The sequence below is a fragment of the Rhamphochromis sp. 'chilingali' genome (genome assembly GCF_963969265.1).
Source record: "Rhamphochromis sp. 'chilingali' genome assembly, chromosome: 16".
Classification (NCBI taxonomy): domain Eukaryota; kingdom Metazoa; phylum Chordata; class Actinopteri; order Cichliformes; family Cichlidae; genus Rhamphochromis; species Rhamphochromis sp. 'chilingali'.
This window is the reverse complement of record NC_137943.1, coordinates 35429719-35437166: the sequence shown is the minus strand read 5'-3', so window position 1 is coordinate 35437166 and position 7448 is coordinate 35429719.

Here is a 7448-nt window from a genome sequence, read left to right as displayed (position 1 = left end):
ATCTTCATGTGGACCACTAAATGATTTCTGTGTGTGAACATTTTCCCGCAGGTTTTACAGTGGTACGGTTTATCACCAGCATGGCTTCTCATATCAAACTACGACTTTCAGTCAAACTTTTGCCACTTGTTTAACAGGAATATGGTTTCTCCCCTGTATGCACTGCATTATACCTTTTAAGTGCTGATGAGGCAGATAATCTTTTCCTGCAGGTTTTACAGTTTTACAGTGTTCCTCACCTGCGTGGATTCTGATGTGGGCCAACTCCTTATAGTAAAACATTTCCCACATGTTTTACATGAATATGGTTTTTCACCTGTGTGAGTTTTCATATGGGTCAAGAAATTACTATTTTTACCAAAATGTTTCCCACAAGTTTCACAATGATATGGTTTCTCATCTGTGTGGATTCTTCATGATGGACTTTTTCTTAAAGACTTTTCCACAAATGTCACATGTCACAAAGTTTTTATCAGTATCAGTGTTACACTGGCTCTGATTCTACTTAACATCTAAACATTTCTTCAATTTCAGCTGAGAAACTCCTGCTACTTTCTCTCTCACCGTTTTTTCCCCACATTGTGCATCATGGAGGTTGGACGACTGGACTACAGAGCAAAGCACAACCAAATAGTAGCCACTGGTGCCTGTCATTAAATTTTGTTGTCTCAGTGCCACAGCTTGTCTTTTCTCTTCCTATTCTTCCCACCCGACCTGCAGAGGCAGATGACTGCCCCTGTCTTAGCCTGATTCTCTTGGAGGGCTCTTCCTGATAATAAGGAGTTCTTCCTTCAAACTTTTGTCAGGCGCTTCCTCTCAGATTTTCAGTTTTCTTTCTGATACTGTATTGTAGTGTCTTTGTCTCGCAGTAAAAGAAGCTTTTCTGACTTGTTGTGGAGCGGGACCAATGAATTAAAAAAAAAATCAAACTTTTAGTGATCACAGAAAGTAAGTCTGTTAAGAACTACTGTGTAAAGCAGTCTATGAATATCACATTATAGCGGCTGTTTTTATGTATTTCTTCTTCTTCCTTCTGTTTCAGTGACTTCAGGTTGTTGAGGAGTGATTGAGTCTCCAGCTGTTAGTCCTGGAAAAAGAAAGAAGAAAAGTAGTGAAATGCAGTCTGTATATCTGCTTAATGCAGCAGCTTCAACTAAACTTTAATCCCTGTTCTTAAACTCACCTATAATGTGAGATAGAAGCAAAAAGAGGTGCAGCAACATGTCTTTGGAGTTATTAAAGCCAGACAGACAGCACATGAACAATGTTCTTCCACTGCAGCACAATGACCAACAAATAATGTCATTGGATGAGCTCAACTTCAGTGGGCGGGGCCATTGTAATAGCTCAGCCAATCAAACAGTTTTGTGCTGCCACAGCAGCTCTGTCTCTGTCTCTGATCTTTACTGCTTCATTTCTCTGTTGTCTTTGTCATCAGTCCAATGACACAAGAATCAGAGGTTTAACAGTGTGTGGCTCCCTCTAGTGGATGTTGTGGAGTATTCTGTTGTCTTTGCTCCAAAGGTTTTTGTACAGAGTTTTGCTGTTTCCTGTCACTGTGGGCTGCAGAGCACAGTAGTACACAGCAGAGTCAGACACTGCAGCAGAGGAGATGCTCATCTTGATTTCTGTTCCCTCCACTTGAATTTTCAATCCAGGAACTTTTTCTACTCCTACTGTTCCTGAAGGTGAGTGTGAGATCAGGAACTCTGGAGGTTTTCCTGGATGTTGTCGATACCAGAAGAAATAATTAGCACCTGTGGTGTATTTGTAGGTCAGAGTAACTGTGCTGCCTTCTACACTGGACTCTTCATCTTTGACTGGAGTGAGCTGATCACATGTGACACCTGAAGGAAGAGAGAACGTTTTCAATCAATAATTGACGTTAATGAATCATTTAATTGAACATAGTTTCCTGTGTAGGTGAGCAGACCTGTGAGAGTGAGAAGAATCAGAGGAAACACACAGTGATGTAATGACAGCATGTTGAGGAACATAAAGTTTGTTTTGTGTTGAACTCTGTTGAATGTGGAGGTTTTTCTCTCTTCTATAGTTCAGTAACAGCTCAGCTCCTCCCTGAATCTCTGCTCCTCCTCTCTGCTCTCAGTCACTCCTCCTCCTGTGCTTCACACACTTTATAACCAAAATGATTTAAGGGAGCCGTGTGACACGTCACACAAGCAGAAGTCACATTAACGATGTAGACAGAGTCAGAGTCGCTGATACTCACAGTTAAAAAGTCTGAAACTTGAGACATTTGGAGAAAAATGTGTAAGAAGTCCTGAATTCAAGAAACATCTCAGAATAGTTTGTGTATGTTGGGAAGGATTTTTGTTCACAACTGTTTTTTCAAATGAAGCATCATCTTATTTGATTTGATCTTCAAACACAAACCTGAGAGACGTCATGTCTGTGGACACGACATGCAGGAGTGTTGTGGTGCAGCAGCAGTCCCAGTTACAGCTGACGCTTTTGGACACAACATCTGTTTTACTTTGTGGCTCCTTGGTCAGTTTGATGGTGTGTGATCCTACAGGAAATATTTAGTTACTTTGCAGTTTATTTAAATGCTACACTTATATTAAAGTATATTGTTGATAAAGCATATAGTTAGAGCTGGACCAGTGACCCTGAATCCTCCTTTAGTTAATCTGGATGTAGCATTTATGTCCAGATGAACAGAACCAACTTTTGGAGATTTACTTACCTGGATGACTGATTGTGCATCAAGACCTCCTTCAGTTACTCTACAGTCGGTGTCGGCTGCTGGGAGACTCCCATGATGCACTGAGATTTTCTTCTTCACTCACTATGTGTTTATACACCTCTCTGTATTGACTCATTCGTTATTATTCATCTCTGGCTCTCTTCCACAGTGTGTCTCTGTCCTGTCTTCCTCCCATCACCCCAACTGGTCACAACAGATGAGCCTGGTTCTGCTGGATGTTTCTTCCTGTTAAAAGGGAGTTTTTCCTTCCCACAGTCGCCAAAGTGCTTCCTCATAGCGGGTCATGATTGTCGGGGTTTTCTCTCTTGTATTATTGCAGGGACTTCACAATGTAAAGCAACAACTGCTGTTGTTATATAAATAAAACTGAATCTACCAGAGTGAACATTTATAGAAGAAGAAATAAAGAATAAGACCTGCATCAGTGACCTTAAACAATAACATAAACACAATATATAAAAGTTAAAGCATAAAAAACTAACTTGTCATTAAGGCGTGTGTCTTTGAAACACAGCCTCTGTCAAGTCAAGCGACATGAAAAAGAAAATTTAACTGGTCGTCAGATAACAGAGACCCAGACACGCTCTCGGCTCAGTCATCGGTTACTAGCGGCCATCATATAACGCAGCTGTGATTAAAGCAGCAGTGGTGTCTTCCAGAGGGAGGGGCTAGCAAAGTAAAATGAACTGGATCATACCTGGATCCTGCATGCATGCAGTACAACACTGTAGCTTTAGCCCACATTAATGTTACCTTTATATTGTAGAGCTTCCTCTGATTGTGTGTCTTCTGAAACTTTTCCTGGACGAGTAGAGCCAGATACAACTCCTTTCCACAGTCCAGAGCAGGTCTGAGGATAAATCACTGACTAGTAGAACCATCGCTTCAGGAACAAGTGACAAATGCATTAATCTAAATCTAGAATAGTAATAGTACACTGGAAAATAAATGAATACTGAACATTACTCATAATAGTAATGGATTGCATTTATATAGCGCTTTTCTAGGCCCTCAAAGCGCTTTACAATGCCACTATTCATTCACTCTCACATCCACACACTGGTGGAGGCAGCTACAGGTGTAGCCACAGCTGCCCTGGGGCAGACTGACAGAGGCGAGGCTGCCATATCGCGCCATCGGCCCCTCTGGCCATCACCAGTAGGCGGTAGGTGAAGTATCTTGCCCAAGGACACAACGACCAGGACAGAAAGAGCTGGGGATGGGTTGATGTTTGGTTTTCTTGTCATTTGGAGTTCTTATTAGATTGTTTAGTTTCTGTTTAGTTTCTGGGTCGTAGGTTCTTAGTGATCATAGTTCTCCCTCCCTCTGAGTCTAATCTTCTCTTGTGGTTAGTCAGTCTCTCTCTGTGTTTCTTCCTGTCTCCCCAGTCGCTGCGTCAGTTTGTGTCTGTGTGTTTCCTGTTTTATTTTGATAGTCCCGTGTCCTGTGTTTAGTGCATTCAGGTTTGATTCCTGTGTCGTTGTATCAGATTAGTTCCAGCTGTGTTTCCCTCATTACTCTCTTGTATATTTAAGCCCTGTGATGTCTTTTGCCCTTTGTGGCATCGTACTGCCTCATGTGTGTAAGTCTCCTTGTGTTTGGTAAATGGACTCATTCTTATATAGCGCTTTTCTACTCCCCTGGAGTCCTCAAAGTGCTGTATACAGCATGTCTCATTCACTCATACAAGCACTTCTAAACACAAGTGCAAACTAAACTACATTCACACACATTCATACTCCGATGATCGGAGGGCAACTCGGGGTTAGTATCTTGCCCAAGGATAATAGGCATGCAGTCTGGGGAAGCCAAGAATCGAATCACCAACCTTCCGATCAGTAGCTGCTCCACCACCTGAGCCACAGTCACACTGTTTCAGTTTTAGATCCACGTTTTCTCATTTCCTAGTGTTTTAGTTCTTGTTTCTCAGTGTTCTGTTCCTAGTTTTCATGTTCAGGGTTTCAGTTTGTTTTTTGTGAGTTTATGTTCTTGGACAATCCTCCCATCAATGAAGCTGCAGCCTTAAGTTTGCCTTTGGTGTTTGAATCCTGCATTTAGGTCCACTTCCTGCCTGCTACAGTCTCACATGACAGTTATTTGTGTTTATGTCGGCTTTTGATTTCCAGTTTTAAAAAAAATGACCTTTTTAGGAAAAACAAAAACATTTTCAGATTTCTGAACGATGATCAGGAAGTGATTCATTTCACAAATGTTGTTTTCTAAATGAAGTAGACAAAAAGTACAGAAACCCAGGACAGACACAGGTGACAGTGATCATCTCTGCTGTGGGTTCAACTTCAGCATGTACAGATGAGAGAAACCATACCACTGTATTTTGTATTTTTGCACAATGAAGCTGCTTTCCTTTCTTGTTGTATTTTCTTGAGCTGTGCTAAAGATGGCGCCGCTGTGATTGCAGCCATTCCCCAACTCTCTGTGAATGGGACTCATGACCATTGATCAGTGGTTGTTGATCAATGGTGATGGATCAATGGAATTTGCATAATTAAGATTAAGGAACTGACCTCACAGCTCATTGTTCCTTCAGTGTGCTGGTTTCAGTCATTATGCAAATGTCCTGTTTATAAGATTGAGACCTGCAGTCAGCTGAGACTGAAGAAGCCACTTGGATGATGATGAAACGTTTCTCCCACAAAACGCTACGAACAGAATCAACTTTTGGAGATTTACTTACCTGGATGATTGAGATGCATCAAGACATTTAAACTGGTTATTTATGGTTGGTTTACACAGCTTGTGTAGGTTTGTGTATGTATGTTTAGCTCTATATACGTGTGTGTGTGTGTGTGTGTGTGTGTGTGTGTGTGTGTGTGTGTGTGTGTGTGTGTGTGTGTGTGTGTGTGTGTGTGTGTAAATTGTGTTGTTTACATTGCTGTGCTTGAGATTCACCATTTACCGAAACCAAATTCCTTGCATGTGTCTGTGCATATACATGGCCAATAAACGCGATTCTGATTCTGATAATGTAAATATAACTAAACACCTGTCTAAGAAGCAACATTCATGAAATATGTGTAAGAAAAACATCTAGCAAAAATATCTGAGAAACACAGAATGATGGATGAAGATTAAAAGTCACTAACAGGTCTGCTACCATCAGGCTGTGATCTGCACATCTGATCATGAAGAGACAGTTTTAAAGAAACTGCAGTGAAGAGAGAGAATGAATCATTTATGTGAGAAATCTCTCCTTTACAAAGTGAATTAAAGCTTCTGCTTTTATGCAAAAGACATTTTATTAACTGAGTGAAACAAACCAGAGAAGTTTAACAGTGTGTGGCTCCCTCTAGTGGATGTTGTGGAGTATTCTATTGTCTTTGCTCCAAAGGTTTTTGTACAGAGTTTTGCTGTTTCCTGTCACTGTGGGCTGCAGAGCACAGTAGTACACAGCAGAGTCAGTCACTGCAGCAGAGGAGATCTCCAGATGAAACTCCTTTTTTTCTCTCTCATGTATAAACTTCAGCTTTTCTGTTTCCTCTGAATGTTCTGCCATGAGAAGCTGTGGATGTGAACCAGACTTCTGATGGTACCAGTAGAGGTTGAGGACAGAGCCTGAATAGTTGCAGGAGAGAGTCACAGTGTCTCCTTCCAAACTCATCACTACATCTTTAGATGGTGTCAGTAAATCCTCAGAGGATCCTGAAAACAACAAAGACATATTTCACCATCATGTTTCTGCATCTTTAAACTTAGTTTATAAAAAGTGAATCAATTCAAACAACATCCAGATATTTTCATGTCCATCATCTCCTTTTACATCTCACTCCATCTTTTGATGACTCACCAGTCTGAAAGGAGACTATCATCATCCAAATGAAAAGCAGCAACATGATTTCCTCTTGGACTGAATGAACAATAGAGAGAACACAGCAGCTCTTCAGCTCCTAAATGAAGCCTTTCATGTTTACTGCTGTAGCTCCTCCTCTTGCTGAGCTCTGTTTCCATTCAGGCTGATGAAGCTTTGACAGTGATGCTGCAGTCATCATCATCATCATCATAAAGAAGGTCAGACTGGGAGGAGCCTGCAGAGCTCCGGCTGCATCCTGCACACGCAGTCTGACTGAAACATGTTTGAGCAGCAGGTGAAAGTTCTCAGCTTTGATAACAATGCTGGACGACTGGACGACTCTCAGTGGTGCACATGTTTTGGCATTTCTTATGTGGGATTAACTTCCTGAGCAGATTTTGTCTCTTAAAAGCAAAACAGACAAACTGTCATTTCTAACTTTTAAGACCACTTTTCCATCTTCAGGTCATTGTCTACAAATGCAGATGTGTTTAAAAAATATTTCTCCCCGCAATTTTGAGAACTGCATGAAATCAAAGCCTTTAAAAATAGCCCCTTAGTTAGCCTACAGCATGAACTGTAGGCAAGGCAAGGCAAGGCAAATTTATTTGTATAGCACAATTCAACAACAAGGTGATTCAAAGTGCTTTACAGAGACATTAGAAACAAAAACAAATAAAAAGCATGATTTAAAATTGATTAAAACAAGCAAACAAACTAACTAAACACACACATTTCACACCTGTTCGCGCGATCTGAACCCTTATCGTAAGGGGAGCTACCAGTCCTTCTGTGGACGAGCTACTTTCTATTTTAAATTCCCTGAATTTAAAATACTCTCTAGACCCAGTCTAGACCCAGCTGGGGAGCTACCCAGAGCTCTAAACCCACTTAACAAACAAACAAACAAAC